The sequence below is a fragment of the Pinus tabuliformis genome, chromosome 6 (genome assembly GCF_031772625.1).
Source record: "Pinus tabuliformis cultivar Carrire ecotype Pingquan chromosome 6, CPIR1, whole genome shotgun sequence".
Taxonomy (NCBI): domain Eukaryota; kingdom Viridiplantae; phylum Streptophyta; class Pinopsida; order Pinales; family Pinaceae; genus Pinus; species Pinus tabuliformis.
In genome coordinates this window covers 1,822,932,370-1,822,951,294 of record NC_142292.1, presented here as the reverse complement: position 1 = coordinate 1,822,951,294, position 18,925 = coordinate 1,822,932,370, and the positions used below count along the sequence as shown (strand labels likewise).

General features: G+C 36.9%; 1 pseudogene; it reads left to right on the top strand.

Annotated features, from left to right (window-relative positions):
* The first annotated feature begins 15,538 nt into the window (after positions 1-15,538).
* Positions 15,539-18,455, top strand: LOC149266295 (putative pectate lyase 5 pseudogene; annotated as a pseudogene).
* Positions 18,456-18,925: the final 470 nt, after the last annotated feature.

The window sequence follows — 18,925 nt, the reverse complement described above, 5'->3', positions numbered from 1 at the left end:
GAATTCGAAATGTCACTTCTTGGAGAATTGACATATTTTCTTGGATTGCAAATCCAACAAAATGAAGGAGGTATCTTCTTGTCTCAAACCAAATACCTCAAGCAGATCTTGAAGAAGTATGGCATGGAAGAGTCAAAGCCAGTATGTACACCCATGGTTACAGGATGCAGCCTCAGTGCAAATGATGAATCAGCAGCAGTTCACCAACCCACTTATAGATCCATGATTGGGAGTTTGCTTTATTTGACAGGTACTCGACCAGATATTACACATGCAGTAGGAATGGTTGGAAGATTTCAAGCCAACCCAAAGGAAACTCATCTTCAGGCAGTCAAAAGAATCTTCAAATATCTTCAAGGGACCCAAAACTATGGCTTATGGTATCCTAGAAATACAGATCTCACTCTTCATGCTTACACAGATGCAGATTGGGCTGGAAGTGTGGATGATAGGAAAAGCACAAGTGGAGGTGCTTTCTTCATGGGTTCCAGATTAGTATCTTGGTTCAGCAAGAAACAAAGTTCGATTGCCTTATCTACAGCTGAAGCAGAATATGTGGCTGCAGCATCTTGTTGCACACAACTTCTTTGGATGATGCAGACCTTGCAGGACTTTCAAATCACTTGCACTCCACCTGTCTCTATCTTATGTGATAATACAAGTGCAATCAGCATTTCAAAGAATCCAGTCATGCACTCAAAGACCAAGCACATACCAATCAAGTACCATTTTCTTCGGGAACAAGTGCTTGAGCAGAAGGTCAAGTTGGAGTATGTTCCTTCTAAGGAGCAAGTTGCTGATATTCTCACAAAACCACTGCCCAGGGAAACTTTTGAATATCTCAGACAAAAGCTGGGAGTAGTTGATGCTTCATCCTGTTGTTGAAGTTTGTTTGTTCTACAGAAAAGTTGGTATACGCAGGTTACGGAAGGGATATGCGCGTATATACGCGGATTCATGATGGGTAAGTCGCGTGTATGTTGGACGCTTGTTGCAGAAAGTATATCTGCGTACATACGCTGTTATATACAGGAAAAATTGCGTATATGAAGTTCTGAACAGCAAGGGAAAACTCTGGAGTTCTGAACAGCAATGGGAATGTCAGAATTCTTCAGGCACAGTTTCAGGGAGTGCAACAGGCACAGGTTCAGGGGGAGCAGCTTAAAAGTCTCATAAAGCATTGTTGGCATTCAGATGTTTTGGTTGTTGGTTTCAGGAGAAGGAGCTCAGAAAGAAATCCTGGTTGCTGATCTAACAAGATGTTTATCAGATGCTGCTGGTGCCTTTCCTAAGTCTTGGTCTAGATATGTTGTCTCTATGTCATGTATCTCTCTTGTCATATCTCTTTTATGGTGTCAAGGTCATGTAACGGCCTATGTTGGTTTCCCCACTATGCCTGGGATGAATGCTGTAATATAATTGGTTGTTTCTGATATGTCCCCTCTTGGTAGGGAGTATGGATGTATGTATTGAGTCTTTTGGTGATAGGACGGTCCCTTATGGTGTATAAGTCTTGGTTCTTGTTGAAGAACATCTTTTGCAGATCTGGCCTACTATTAGGGGGAGCACGAGTCAGCACAGCCAAGCAGAGGTATCAGCATGTCCTCAGGGGGAGCACAGCCCTTTGCCCTTGATGTCAAAGGGGGAGAGTGACTTGGTGTGGTGGTTGCCATCAAGTCCAAAGGGGGAGATTGTTGGCATTATGATTCAAGTGTTGTCCTTGATGGCAACTCACTCAGAGGATGGTACAGGTGCTCAGAGGTTGGTACAGGTGATGGCAACTTAATCAGAAGACAGATCTTAGTACAGCATGCCAAGGAAGTTCATATACGCATGTTCGTTAAGCCCAAGTCACGTGTACACGCTAGTTGGATTCATAAAAAGCGCGTGTATGTGGAAAAGTATCTTTGGTCCATGGTGGTTAGTCCTTGGAAGTTGTGCCTATGATTTCGGACCATTGTGTCTCGACGGGCGTGTCGATCCCTAGTTTTGAAGTTGATGGTATTGTGTTACTATGATTTTGGCTCTTGGTATTGAGCTAGGCCTAAGACTATATAAGGAGAAGAAGATCATTAGGCAAAATCATCTTTCGACAAGGCTTGAATATCTAAGAGAGAAAGAGATCTGATATGCAGGTTCTGGGTTGCTTGATCTAAGCCAAGGAGAGATCACATCGGTTGATGGAAGACTAGATCTAAGGATAGATCGGGATCTAATGGTTTGAAATGCACTATCATGATATGGTTGATTATGCGTATTTCTAGATCTGCATATTGTCGCAATGTTATGTTCTGGGTCTAACTAATGTCTGGTACAGCTGCAAATTGAGAAAGTTTATTTTTAGATCTGTACGCAGGTTGGCTTCGGTAAAAGCGCGTGTATACGCGGGTTTTGCTCATTGAAGTAGCGTATATCTTTTGAAGCTTGATTTTGGGTTTACAATGGGGTCTGACTGTTATTGCAGAGTTCTGTAGTCTGCTCTGTGTTCTGGTAACTGGTGATTGACAGGGTTCAGTGGTTCAGTGATTCAAAGTTTGGTTGTTTTATGCTTCAATGATCTATTGTGGAAATTGAATGAATTGTGGTCTTCAGATTGTAATGTTGTGCTTCAGGAATATCCAAGTCTGAAAATGTATGAAAAGTGATACCTGAAAGAAAGAAGATTGTAGGTCAGCACCTACGTACTAGTATCTTGGCTAGTACAAGAGCAAAGGGGGTTGGAGCTCCCTTCCAAGGAAGTTTGGAGAACGAGAGAAGGTTGAAGCCTTCTGCAGGTTGTAGCCTGCGTACTGGTATAAGGCTGCACCAGTACAAAAGATTGTAAACTGAAGTTTCATATTAAAGAAAGATAGAGACAACTTGCAGCAGGTGGTTTTCACCCACATTGGGTTTCCACCTTATATCTTGGTGTTCATGTGTGTGGCTTTTGATCTGTTCTGTTATACTGCACATGTTTACTGTTAATGTGGTGAATAATGTCCTGATGCACTTAACTGAAGAATAAGCTAACTAAATTGTGAGTTTTCTTCTTATACGCTGTTTTACTTAGTCACAGTAGCGTGTACACGCAGGTTCACTTAACTGAAGTAGCGTATATGTTTCTGAGCATTGAAAAAGTTTGATTGATCTGATAATACTGATTCACCCCCCCTCTCAGTATTATTTCCAACATTCCCTTGTATAGATAAATTTGTGGATATATGTAGACAATAATGTGTGTTGTTGTAGGGATACGTCATCCCTTTCGCCTCATCCAAGCCTTATCCACCGATGTCGCCAAAATCCACTAAAATCTCAATCCGAATTCTTGTTTTATAAGCAAAAATTTCCATTTCCATTGAGCAAATCTACCCACCTTGAAGCCCTTGCTTGAGTTCTGGGTAGTGTTCATCACCTCCATGCCTTATTCTACCATTATCCACCTTTTCCAAGCTCCATTCCACCTTCTAGACCACTTCCTAATCTTTCAGCCTGCTTTTCTTAATAAAACAAGGGATCCTGTAGATGGCATGTAGGAACTAGTACTTCCTGTAGACATCCTGTACAAAAACCTGTAGTGGCCTGTTTTGAGCCTGAATTGAGAAAAATCATCACTAGAAGCCAGGATTAGGCCGCTACTTTCTCTCCAAGCCATATGAACTATTGTACTCCTTTTCCTCCACATCTATTTTTCCTGCCAAAGAACCAAGCAAGATTAACATTTACATTTTTCAAGAAAAAAGATAAAAAGGAAAAAGTTATTTTATATTTATTCATGCATGCAGTAGTTAGCACTCTCTAGATCAAATTCCATGCTCAGTTAGTTTAAATCATCACATGTGATAAATAGGGTTAAGTTAGGTTTCATTTACATTTAGTTCATGATCTTAATGCAATTAGAATATGTTTCTTTCCTTGTACTTTATTTCTTGCAATAGGTTAGGATTTCCATTTCAATTCATTTTCTGCAACTAGTTTAGGGTTTGATTTCAGTACATGCACTCCATTGCATCATGACAACAAAAGAAGGACACATTGTATGCTACACATATAGTGTCGAGACCTTTTAAGTTTGTACAAATCCCGCATTGATAATTAAAAATTGGTAGCCTTGGGAGTTGCAACATTCTTGCTGCAATACCAAGGCTCATCACTTTTTGGTGTCGTTGTCAGGGAGGTGTCAAAGTATGCATTATTTTCTTCCCTGGTTGATTCATTTCTTTATACTTTTTTCAAAAACAAAAAATATTTTCATTAGGTATATTTCATTTCAAAAATAGAAAAGTGCATTACATTAGTGTTTTCATTCAATCATAAAAACAAAAAAATATCCAATAACAACCCACCCCCCCATTTGATCACGTGGTGCAGTAAGAGCCACATCAACATTCACTTTTGTAGGTAGAAGAAGAAGATGGCAAAGAATGTAGAAGAAATGGATAGAGATGATGAAAATGAAGAAGATCCTCTCATATTTCCCATTCAAGATACTGATGGTAGTGTGCACATGAAGAACATCCCTCCATCTTTCTTCCAAAATTTCATGGCCTAAGGTCAGAGGATCAGGAAACCTTTCTCTTTGAATTTGAAATTGTTTGTAGATCTTATGGTTAGTTATTAAAAACTCAAAAATTGAGATTGTTTCCAGCAACATTGAAGGATAAAGCTATTAAATGGTTCATGAGTTTAGGGACGAATTCAAGAAGATCATGGAATGATATGAAAAATATATTTCTAGAAAAATATAAAGATCATGATCTTAAAGAAGAAATCTTTAGAATGAATAAAAAATAAGATGAGAGTCTAGAGGATCTAATAGAAAGGTTCATGTATAATGTTAAGAGGGAAAACCTACGTCATTTAGGATCCGACACACTAAAAACCCTCTTACTTAGAACAATTAGGGATGAGTGGATTGATCTCCTTGATCTCATGAGTAGAGGTGATGTATACCAATTATAATTTGAAGAAATTTGTGAAACATGCGCACGTATCAAGAGGAATGGAAAGAGCAGGTAAATCAACATCTAGATCGGTAAGTCAAGCTGAACTTGGAAATTTGTTTGATGATTTTAAAACATAAATTCTTAGCAATCTAACCAAACAACTAGAAATGTTAAGAATGCAAGATGAAGAAAAAGAAGATGTTGATATTTGTGTTGTCCATCTAGAATCACATGATGTTAAACATTGTCCATCATTACCAAGGTTGAAGGAAGTTCACCAAGAGGACAATGGACCAAGTCAATTGCCAATGCAACTATGTTATGTAGCTCTAAGAGGACCATGGTAGCCTATTCAACCTGATATGATACAAGAGCCTAATTCACAATTTCAAGCTTATGCACATCCATCTCAAAGTAATTGGAGCACACCCTTTCCTTTGCTACATTAGCCATCTCATCCCCAAAACCAATCTTGGCATCAAGGTTGACAACGAACTTATGGGAGCCATAAAAAATATCCTCAGTATTTTCCTCAATATCCTCCATGCTCAACTCCATGTTATCCTTACCATTCACCTCCACCACAACCACAACCCAAACCACATCCATATCAAATATACACTCCCACTCAACTACCTGTACCACCATTTCCAAACCCACACATTGAAGTAGCTCAACCCACTTACAATTCTAAGGTACAACACTTCCAAATATCTCCTCTCGATCTCAATGATATTCATCTTAGCTTAGAAAGAACATTACAAAAAAATGATTCTCTTGATGCCATTGGAGGACAACATACAAAAAAAGAAGATTCAAAAGAGAAGATCAAAGAACAGTGGGCTGCAATTGATGAAGAGCAGACATCAAAATTAGATATTGAGAAATATCCCTCATGGTTACCATCAAAACCTCCATGTATTCAAGAGAAAAATCAGCAAAAAGAGGGAGATTTGAAGGTCATGGTAGAGGAAAACATGAAGAATGATCCATATAAACAAGCAAACCAAGGGCATCAAAGGTATATTGAGGTTTGGTTCTAGAAAATCAACAAGGTGCAAGAATAATATCTTCTTCAATCGTGCTTGATATCATCAAAGTCAAAGCATTTGATCATTCAAATTCAGGTACATGTCAAAGCATACATTTCAAGCCTACACATCAGTTTTTCTATCATCTTGATCTTGATTTTCTTTTTAAAGTAGGGTAGGGGAGAAAAGAAAAACATAAAAAAAAAAGAGAAAAAACAAAATTTCAGGTGAAAACCTCATTTGAGGGGCCTCAGATTGGTTCATTGATTGAAAACCCCCATGAGGCAATTAATGGGTTGGGAAAAAAGAATAAAATAGAAAAAAGAAAAGATCCTAGGTGAAAACATCCTTTGAGGCACCTAGGAAGATCTACTAGTTGAAAACCTCCTTGAGGCGGCTAGTAGGCCTAGAAAAAAAATAAAATAATAATAATAATAAATCTTTGACCCATGTGTCTCTCTGATGAATGCATGTACTCTCCAACATCTGCAAGCAAAAAAAACAAGTTGGTACCAAAAGAAAAAATTGGTTAAGCCTAGTCAAAAGAAGTCAATTTTTGACTTTCGCCTCCTTTGCTCAAATGATCCAACAAGGCCAAGGCCATGAAAATCCATCACCCTCATCTATTTCCACTATCCACCCATCATTCTCAAGCTTTTCCCATTCAGTTTGCTTTCTGTCCAAAAAAACTACAGGAATGCTATGTTTTACTACACGAAACAAAAATACATAGAGCGGAAATTTATTTTTACCATATCTTGAAAACAATGCATCCATTTGCATAATTTTTTCATGGAGATATGCATAAGGATGATGGTAACATGCTCAAGAAATTTTAGCAAGTTCCAGTACATGATTTTCAAGAAATCGACCTCCATCACCTGCCCCCATTTTTGAATTTTCTCAATATTCGTGCATCCACTTAAAAATATGTTTCATGGGGAGATGCATATGAATGATGGTAACATGCCCAAGAAATTTTAGAAAATTATAGTGCACGGTTTCCAAATAGTCGACCTCGATCACCTTCAACCATTTTTAGTTTTTCTCGAGATTCATGCATCCATTGGCCAAGATGTTTTTATGGAGAGGTGCATAATGATGATGCCAACATGCTCATAAAATTTCCGGTCAATCCATTCTACCATTTCGGAGATATGTATCAAACAATTTTGCTACAAGAGGTTGTCCTGAATTACTACAGGATCTCTACAAGAAGTTCTAAATTACTACAGGATCTCTACAAGAAGTTCTAAATTACTACAGGAGCTCTACAAGAAGGCCGACAAGAAGCTACAAGAGGCAATATGATGGTGAAATAGGTCAAAAGGTCAGGTATTCTTTAGGGAAGGTTGGTATAGGTTTCCCAACACTTGCACATCAACAAGAAGACAACCCATCAACAAAATGAGATCAACAATAAAGAAAAAGGCAGTGAAGAAGATTTACCTGAGTCATTAGGAGCACAACAACAACAACTTAGTAGTAACATGAATGTCTCTCCAACAACCATCAGGTAGGTACCGGTATGCAATATTCTTGACCTCGTCTCTTAAGTGTATTATAGTTAGAAATTTGTTGTCAATGCATGAGAGATGAGGTTTTATAAGCTAAGGATGGGTTAGCAGTCTCAGCCACTTTCAACTAGTTAATTGAAACTCACTCTTTCACTCATGCAATGTTGAAAAGTCAAAATTATGAAGGGCGATGATTTCAAGGAATGGCGACAACAGTTAAAATAAGAATTGTTTTCAAGTCACCACACCTCTCCAAGCCCTCCATCCACTTCATATCCACTATATATCCATCATTCATCCATCCCATTTCATAATTTCAAGAACAAACCCTACACTTTGTCTCACCCTGAAATTTCTTGAAAAGAACAAACAGAGCATCTTCTCCATTTTCACAAACCTACACTACTCCCTCTGAGCCCTAGCATCATCATCCAAGCTCTCTTCATCATTTCTCATCACTCACATATAGTTAGAAGACACTGAAAGAGGAGGAATGATTGGTACATGAACGCAAAATGCTGCTACAAGAAGGAATAAATGAACAAATTATGCTAAACCCCAAGATGGCGGGGCTTACAAGACACCTAATAAAAATAGAGAACTCCAAGGCCATTAGGCAATCATCTAGGCCACAAAAGAGAAGAAGGAAACAAAAGAAAATAAGACATTCACCATCAAAACAAACTCAAACTACAATGATGAAAAGAGGCTTTCTAAGAGATCTCTAATCTCTTTCTAGATTTTGTCCAAGGCCTAAAATATGTTATAGAAATGGGAGAAAGGAATGGAAGTCAAGTTCAGAGCCTAGCCTAGGCTTAGACTATCATTTATGCTCAAAACAAGTTTCCTGTAGTTTTAGTAGGGTTTCTTGTAGGTTTCCTGTAGTTTTGATAGGAATTACTATAGGATGTCCTAGTTCTTATTGAATAACATTTGGAGGGTTTCAGAGGTGTCCAAATGGTGGAACAAGGTAATAGAAGGTTGATAAGGATGTGGAATACCTTGCCAACCTAAAAAATATTCAAGAGCCCATCTTGAATAAGGGGAAGAAGGCAAGCTAATGATCTCAAGAAACAATGATTTTTCTATGCACAAATAGATTTTTGGGCTTGTCCTTTTAGAACTTACAGCCAGGATTATTAAGAGAAAGGATTGAGGAATGCACAAGAGAGCGGACACTAGGGCCATGAATGAGGCACAATGAGGTCACTAAGTTGCTCAGAGGATGAGCAACACTTTCAGCAGGGGGGGTTATGATGGGCCTCTAAATTAGTCATAAATTAAGGTCCATGCCTTTAAATTAAATATAAATTAAGGCAAATCTAACCATCCTTCAACACATTAAACTTGTCTTTTTGCATTAGATAATGTATTTTTAACTTTAATATATTCATTAGGAAGGTTTATGAATAATTTCATATTTGTGCCTAATATTATTTATTTTTGTGGAATATTATGAGAATATTGGGAATATTATGAAGATTTGGAGGAGGAGATAATTTAGGGACTTGCTTCCTACTACAGGAAGATCAATATTAAATAATAAATCAACAAGATATTATGGAATTATGGCACATATTTTGGAACTCCAATGATTGAGAAAATCTAGGAATGTGTTCCCAGTCAGTTAATGAAGATTCCTAGTATTGGGAAGCAGATCCACTAATCAAGGGATTTTGATGGGGAAAACTTCCTCCTTTCATGGGGAATGATTCCTAATCATTTTTTATAAGTACCGAGTTAAATTTTTCTCTAGGGAGAGATTTTTATTAGCCTTCTTGTGGAGAGAACTCATATTTTTGCAGCTTCATTGTATTTTCTTGCAGGGATGTAATTGTATTGATGAAAATAATGAATATTGGTGTCATTTTCAACTTCTAAATCTTGTTCTCCTCCATAGGTCTTTGATTTTCCTTGGGCTTGTCCATCCCAGGAGCCTTAGAGCCCTTTTGTATCATTTTCTTTCCTTCTTTTCACTTCTTATTCACATGCATCTCTTGTTTTTATTTCTTTCTATTTCTGCATTTAGTATTAATGATTTATTGTTGTAGGATTGGGTTAAATGGTTGATGTAAGTTCTTTTGCAGGATCACAAGTATAATTTCATCCTTGGAAAATATTTTGAAGGTCACGGTAATCATTGAGCTACTTGGATTAGTCTTCTTATTCCCAAATCTAAATTTCTAGAACTCCTTTGTAGTGAAGAATGGTAAATCTATTCTATTTTTTAGAGCATGCTAACGAGCTTCAATCAAGTTGATTCCACTTCAAATAGATAAAAAACACTGTCTATTTAATAAAAAAAATTACCCAATTGCATTTTCACTTGATTAGGTTAGGCATTTGATATATTTACTAGCTCACTAGTTCTCGAATTTTGGATTTTTAGACTAGTAATTTTCTGTTATTTAATAAATCCTTCCCATGTATAGAGAAATTTGTGGATAGATGTAGACAATAATGTGCGTTGTTGTAGGAATACCTCACCTTGTTCACCTCATCCAAGCCTCATCCACACATGTCACCAAAATCCACTAAAATCTCAATCCGAATTCTTGTTTAATAAGCAAAAATTACCATTTCCGTTGAGGAAACCTACCCACGTTGAAGCCCTTTCTTGAGTTCTGTGTAGTGTCCATCACCTCCATGCCTTATTCTTCCATTATCCACCTTTACCAAGCTCCATTCCACCTTCTAGACCACTTCCTAATCTTTTGGCCTACTTTTTGTAATAAAACAGGGGATCCTGTAGACATCCTGTAGGAAAACCTGTAGTGGCTTGTTTTGAGCACAAATTGAGAAAAATCCTCACTAAAATCTAGGATTAGGCCCCTACTTTCGCTCCAAGCCATCTAAACCATTGTACTCCTTTTCCTACACACCTGTCTCCCCTGCCAAAGAACCAAGCAAGATTAGCATTTACATTTTTCAAGCAAAAAAATAAAAAGGAAAAAGTTATTTTATATTTATTCATGCACACAGCAGTTAGCACTCTCTAGACCAGATTTCATGCTCAGTTAGTTTAGATCATGACATTTTATAAATAGGGTTAAGTTAGGTTTCTTTTACATTTAGTTCATGATCTTTATGCAATTAGAATATGTTTCTTTCGTTGTACTTTATTTCTTGCAATAGGTTAGGATTTCCATTTCAATTCATTTTTTGCAATTAATTTAGGGTTTGATTTTAGTACATGCACCCCATTACATGATGACAACAAATGAAGGACACATTGTATGTTGCACATATAGTGTTGATAACTCTTAAGTTTTTACAAACCCCTGGTTGATAATTAAAAGTTGGTAGCCTTTGGAGTTGTAGCATTCTTGCTGCAATACCGAGGCTCAGGAGACACTCAACTCATGTTTACCCTAGAGAGCTTGTAAAAGTGGGTAAATGTGTGAGGGGTAATTACAGATTGGTATCAAAGTGGGTTCTATTCTCTTTGGATGATATTTGATACCACAAGGTGGTCTTTGAGCTTCTAGGTCCAAATACTTATAATGGATGGGATAAATGCATATGGTTATGCATGCATGTTAATTTGATATGTGTCTACTATGCATGCATTGTGATGGTTATGGTTATCATACATTATGGTGGTAATTATTGTAGTTTTTTGTTATCATGCCTCATGTTGATATGTTGATGTCATTATGTATCTATATCTTGATAATCTGGACTGCTTATCTTTGCACAAGTCAAGATCCTTTCCTGTCATTTTTTATGTCAACACACTTGATATCATGATTAGATAAAATATTAATAAACCAATAATCAATTTTTATTAGTGACACTTCAACATCTATTTGTGTGCATGCATAAAACATAAACATAATGTCATGTAATTTCTTCTTCAACATCACTGCACATGCACTATTAATAAGAAAATCACCATCAAGTGTCATGTTTCCAACAAAACGCTAACATAATGTTGCATGCACTACCATATTATTTATAAAGGAAAGGTAACATACTAGATATTGTTCTTGTGCATGAAAATGTATAACAAACTTTCAAGAGAACTAGCCCAATAAGAAATTTTCTTTGTTCCTACTATTATGTTTGCTTTTTCAAAGGGATTAACCCAAAAGATTTTATACTTATGTATGTGAAGGCATGTTCTTTTCCAAAAACATATTTTCCACGGGAGAGTTATTCATAGTGGATATTGCTTTTAAAAATGCAAGCTCTATTCCAAACAAGGTTAACATAATAGTTATAATTTCTTGCATACACCTACCTGTCCTCTCCAACAAAAAATGACATGATAGCTTTTTCTTCTTGCATGTGAAACATATATTTCTTTCCAAAGGAAACTAACTAAATCTTGCATGGAAAAAACACATTTCTTTTCCAAGGGATCAAACACATAACATTTATTCTTTCATGCATGAAAAGAGACATTTTATTCTTACCAAAATATCTAGCCCACTAACTATACATAATCTTCTCCCAAAAGAAAGCTAATACCATAGCTAATCCCTTTAGGTGTGCAAATGCATATTATTTTTCCCAAAAGAAGGCTAACACAATCAATATTATGTGATTGCACCTTCCTTTTCTCTAGAAATCTAATACTAAAACTATATTTTTCCATGCATGAAATTGTATATGTTTCTCTAAAAAATATTTTGAATGAATCTTAACACATCAAAACATGCGATTACAAGTTTTCCTCTGGACCAATAATGTAATTCAATAATGCATAGAAGGACATGTTTTTCTCTTCTCTTCTTTTTGAAGATTTCTAACACAACAAATACTTTATTGCATATATATATATATATATATATATATATATATATTCCAAGGAATTTAACAAACTTGTTATTCGTTTTCCAAAAGTTAGCTAACTCACTAGCTATTATGCATGCAATACAAAATATTTTCCTATCATTTAACACATTAGACAAATTTATAATATTTCCTCAAGAAATAGCATGAATAAAAAATCCTTCTCAAATAACACAACCAATTGACTTTTATGCAATGGTTTTATGTGAACTCTTTCTAAAAAAAGTTACTTCTCTTTCTACACGACTCAAGCTTCTCAAGCATGTATAATCACATATTCATTTCGAGTCGATCCAATATCCTAGATATTATTCCCATGCGCATAAGCACATATTCTGTTTAAGAGTCCAATATTTATCTTTAAAACTTTAATGCATATGAATCATGAGAATGTCCTTGGTAATAGTTTGAATGAAATCACTTACTTCATTTTCAATAATTATCAACATAATTGTTCTTTTTTTTTTTGCACGAAAATAACTTATTTCTTTTCAAGAAATATCAACATAATTGTTCTATTTTGGTGCATGTGAATAACTTATTTCTTTTCAGAAAATATGAAACTTAATAGTTATTTGTTTGTGAATGCAATTAATTTATTTCATTTCAATAGAATTAACACAATAGTTATCTCTATATGTAAATGTTAGTGTCGGTATCTTCATCCCTCAATCAGTGATCAAAATTCTCTTGTTGCATTACATTTTAGGTGTCTCATCTGATCAACTGCATTCCATTAGGATCATGGATCATCTGATGGCAGTGGCATATTATAAGTTTTCTCTCATGATCATTACCTGCTGGCCCATTTTCATACATTCATTTCATTTACAGTGATTTTCTGCCATTACATTTGCAAAAGTCATTTTTAGGGTTTTAGGTCTCATTAGGTCTAAGGTTTTGTCAATAAAGTCTTGTAAAAGCTCAATAATGGTCAGTAGCCACATGAGGAGAACAAATAAAGTCTCAGCAACAAAAATTTCAATAATCATATGCTTAGTGATTGAGTTTTCCTCAAAACCTCGTTTTGAGGAAAAATAGAGTTTTTTATGTTTTATGTAGAAAATTTCATGTAATTTCATTTTTCCTATATGTAATAATTATGAGTTGCAACCCTGGTCACCTTGCCAAGCTCCTGCACTCCATCTCTTGCAAAAGAGTCAAAATTTCAAAGCATTTAGTCCATCAAAGGCAAAAAGCAAGTCAAATTGCCAAAACAAAGTTTTAAAAGACAAGCGAGAGGCAAACATTAGAAAGTGGGTTTTTATAAGTGAAAAATTAAAATCCTTTGTATATAAAGTCTTTTTCATGTTGAAGAAGCTCATTTGTGTCCAAAGAGTGAAAGAGAACAAGAGCCAAGTCGTTTTTGAGTCGAAGGAGTGAATTCGTAGCAAATTGTGAAAGTTCTTGAGGCGCGACACACCTGGGTTGAGGCGCGGCTCACCTGGTCGGCACGACGCATGCAGTGTAGGAAATACACTGGAATTGTAATGGGAGTGACACACCAGAGAGGCGTGGTGCACCTGTTAGTGGGCGCGGCGCACTGGTCTTCTGAGCCCAAACTTCACTCAAATCGCCTCCTCCAAACTCCAAATCGTGCCAACCTCATTCCACAAGTAAGTTAACAATCCCAAGTGCCATTGCAAGGGTTTTGGTCAGTTCTTATGGTGTTTCAATAGGAGAAAAATTAAACCCTAGTTCCTTGCACAGTCAAATTGAAAAAGCTACGTAACGTTTGCAAAGTTGCATTTTTTGTTGTCTTATCCCCCTGCCCCATTTTCATTTTTCTCTCACTACATTTCACTCATATCACTTTTCCTCCCCTCTTTCATTCACACTCACCTATCCCCTTATCCCTAAAACTAAAAACCCTAATCCCTAATCCCACTACTCCCAAACCCTAATTAGCATATCTAAACCCTAATCCTTATTCCCTAAACCTTGCCACTCCCAAAAACCCTACAACTAGCATCACAATCCCTCATTCACTGTCCCCCATCATCAATCCCTTTCATTGAAAAGCAAATACCTATTCTTCATATAAAATCTCTTCATACTCATCACTTCAACCCAAACAATGGCGAAGATTTAGATAGATTCATCTTATGACAGAGATGAGGAAACAGTCAGTGATTCCTCCAAAGAAATTCATGCACCAAGGAAGCCTCACAAGGGAGGAAAACACATCTGGGAGGAGCCCACTACACTTAACGAGCTATTAGCCTGCCCTCTTGCTGTAGCATGTTTCAAACATCAATCTTGCTACCAATTTTGTGAGATGGTGGAAAGAGTCAAATACCACCATGAGCCTACCAGACTTTTTGTGCTCCATCTTCACAATGGCTGGGCCAATTTGGCAGGTGTAACATTCACTTTGACACCGGAGACTATAGCTGAAGCAACAGGTATTCTGAATGTGGGTGAACAATGGAACGAGGGACAGTTGGTGGACAGAGATCATTATGAGCCTTATAACAAGGCTGGTTTTTAGAGGCATATCAGTAGGGTCTTCGCTTTCAGATACCTACAGGACACATATGCTCCCCTTATGAAACTCTCAATCAAATATTTTAGCTACGAAGGCAGATTTTCTCGTCTATACACCTATCATGTCAGATTATTGATGCATTTTACTAGAGTGAGGATGATGAATATCCCCTATTTCATATGCCGGAATATTGAGAAAATGACCACATTAGTGCAAAGGAAACATCTGCATCAGCAGTACAACAGTATCTATCACTTTGCATTGATCAAGATTGTGGTTTTGCATCATCTTAGTTTACTGAATGTTTCATGGGATGATTTCATTTCACATGAGGTCTTCACAAACCCTTAAGTGCCCCCATCTGTTTTTCATGAGGCAGGAGAGCCTTCACATCAGCAAGAGTTGCATGAGACTCAAACCACTAGTGTGCCAGTGTTTTTCACTTACCAAAAGGGCACAAGGAGGTTGTTTGTAGCAGCTAAACGAGTACTATCTCCACCTGGGGTGGAAGGGGTCTTGTTTCCTTCAATAGAAAAGCAGGTACGGGACAAAGGTAAGCAGCCATTGCATGATGAAGACCCTTTTGAAGGTCAAGAGAGAGACTTCATTCTGATTCAGGATGAGGATACTGATTTGGGCTCCCAAAGCTCAAAACTCAAGGAGATCATTCATGAACAAGAAGCTCACATTCATGAATTATCTCTTAACCTGGAAAGAGCTAAGTGGATTATGAACTATCTTGAGCAAAGGAACAAACAATTGGAGGACCAACAGACTATCATGGAGCTGCAAAACATAATGGAAAATCGGTAAGTAGCAAAAAGGAGGAAAGTGAAATTGACATCGCTTAGGCAAGAGATTGAAGCTGATCGAGAATCTTGGCTAGAAATGGCAAACATGCACTTGGGGAAGCTACTTGAAAAGGAAAATAAGGAGAAAAATACGTTGAGGCATATGGCTTATCACTTTTTGTCACGAAATAAGAGTTGCAAAGCGAGAATAAGGACCTTGAAGGCCAAGTTGAGGAAAACTTTGAGGAGGAAGAAAGAGAAAAACAAGATCAAGATTTTGGCTGAGGATAGTACTTTATGCATGTCACTCAGCCCAAATTTCAAGAAATTTGGCACACCTTTTGTCAATTTTGAATTTTTGAAGCAAAACACAGATATTTGGGCAACCCTAAGTGTTGTGGACAAGTGGAAGATTTGTCACAACAAGAGGGTTGTATGGTGTATGCCCTAAGAATTGACTTTTGGATAAGGGTAGTCAAGAGGGCTAGTTATTGGGCCCTAGTTCTGTGATTGACAGTGGGCCAAATCAAAGATAAAAGGGAAGCTCCAAGCCCTAAAAATGGTCTTGTTTTCATGGTTTCTTTGTGCCTGCATATCAAGGATCATGTTTATCGAGAAACCAAACCCATTTCTCACATAAACAAGCACCCAACAATAGATACAACGTTTGTTATATGTTTCTTTTAAGTAAAATATATTTCACACAAATTCGTTGCCTCGGAATCAGATCGGCGATGACTTCGTTGTGAACTAAAGAATACCCACATGACCTCTGTGTGAACTAAAGAATAACCAGATGACTGTCTCTCTAAACTATGTAGGTGTCCTATCTGACTTTGAAACTACTATTCTATCTCTATATGGGTGCCTCAGTATTCAATTCAAGCATCCGAAATATTAAAAGATCAGCCAGTCGGCGCTATAACTATTGACTGGAATATTAAGCAACCTACCCATGAAAAGTTTCAAGAAGTAACTAGTAAGAGATACCTTTTCCTCTGAATATTGATTTCTTCCCAGAGCATTAGTTGCCACAATGGTCTTTCCCTGCACTTCTCACTAGGTGCCAAGAGAATGGTTACAGTATTATGAGAGAAACATCTCCATCCCAGCTTTAGTACGCCGGAAAGGATTAAAAATTTATGGAGGAATAAACCTCTAGATGATTAAAAAATTATGGGATGCTACTTTAGGTCTTTGTTCTGTTAGCATAAATTTTTTCCGTCTCAATTTAATGGGCTTACGGACCGACCAGACATCAACATAATTTAATACAATTAATCTGCAAATCTCTCTGAAAATTATAAAAGGAAACATGAATCCCAAATCCCAATCAAAATTCAAGACTAGTATACCAGCATTGTAGATAAGGACACTGTTCCACGATTACAGTAGCGTACATCCTTGAATTTTAGATTCTCCCCTATTGGAAAAACACTGGTATTTTAGAATCTCTAGCCATTTTCATGTTTTTAGAATCCACAGTTGTTGTAGCCCTAGAGCATTGCTGCGAGTATAGAAGAAAGATACTTCATTGTGGAATTATTTCTTAGGGATAAATAGGGTGCATAATCATTAGAAGAAAGATACTTCTTTGTGGGATTATTTCCTTGAGATAAACAGGGTGCATAATTTTTCTGCATTGAGAGCTACAATTTCTTGAGCTTCTAGGATGAAAATGACTATCCAGAGTCAATTATATTCTCTATTTCTACTTGCAATAATAGTATGCCTTCAAATCCTGGCTCCAAATTGTTTCGCAACAAAAACTCACTGAATTGTGGACAACATCATGGGTTTCCCTAGGGGGTGCCCCACTATACAAGCAACAGGGCAGACACGACAACAGAAACATAATTCTTCTTTTTCAGTAGAGAGTCTTGAACAAGTAGTTAAATCGGTCCATAAGTGCGTGCCGCATTTAAATTTTTTCAATCTCGAGCTATATATTTTAAAATGATGAGAATGACATCTATACTGATTGATTGCAATTGAGTATCTGAAATGTACAGTATTTCTTATAAAATTTTACTAATTTTATGCATGGGAATGGCCTGTGATGTAGAAGTATCAATGATTCTTGAAGACAACTAAGCTATTTGTCCTGTGGAACCGGTAATACAAAAGATGATTGCTGGAGCTGTGTTCCAAATTGGCAAATGAACAGGCAAAAGCTTGCAGATTTTGTTATTGGATTTGGCCGGAATGCCATGGGAGTAAAGGGTAGTCAATACTATGTAGTAACTGATTCCAGTGACAACGATTATGTGAATCCCACACTTGGTACTCTCCGCTACACTGTTATTCAAGACGAGTTGCTCTGGATCATATTTGAGAGTGACATGGTCATTCATCTCAAAGAAGAGCTCATCATGAATAGTTTCAAGACCATCGATGGAAGAGGTGTCGATGTCCATATTGTCCATGGTGCCTACATAACGATAGAGTATGTGACCAACATCTTCATTCATGGTATCAGCATCCACGACTGCATTCAAACAGGCAATGCCTTGGTGAGGGATTCCCCTGAGCATTATGGTTGGAGAACGCTGGCAGATGGCGATGGCATTTCAATTTTTGGAGGACGCTATATCTGGATAGACCACTGTTCTCTTTCCAACAGTAACGATGGCCTAATCGATGCAATTATGGGATCCACAACCATCACCATATCAAATAATTACTTCACTCATCATAATGAGGTTTCATACTGCGATTGGATTCCTTTCAATGAATTTACGGTTCTGTCTATTAATCTATGTCACAGACAAAAAGCTGAAATGGTAATTTTTATGCAGATCATGCTTCTGGGTCACAATGACAGATATGTTCAAGATGTAATAATGCAAGTAATGATCTCCTTTAATTACTTTGGTGAAGGCCTTATTCAGAGGATGCCTAGGTAAACTCTCTTCCCCAAATGAAATCAACCTCTCTGAATCTCTCTGATGTCATGGTATTGCCATAATTATAGAAGGATTTCACAAGGTTACATTGATCATATTAGGAATGGAATGGTGCATTTCACAACCTTAGATTGATCGTATTATAATTGCCATGATAAATGTATATTAATGGAATGGAATGCAATGTAATGTAAAACCTTTACCTATCAATTTCTTTATCCATTTTTTTGATATGGTCAATTTAAAAGGCTTAGTTTAAAGGATTTATGAATTCTTCCTTTTATGATTGACTACTTATCCAAATCATTCCATGTTTTGGTGAGAAGAATCTACTCTTCCAATTTTTGTAACTGTTTCTGTGTGTAGTTCATCGAAATAATGCCAACCAGACAACCTTTGATGTCTCAACTCAAAGATTGATATAAGTGAATTATGTTTAGTAGATGCGCACGTTAATGTCAACGCCATCA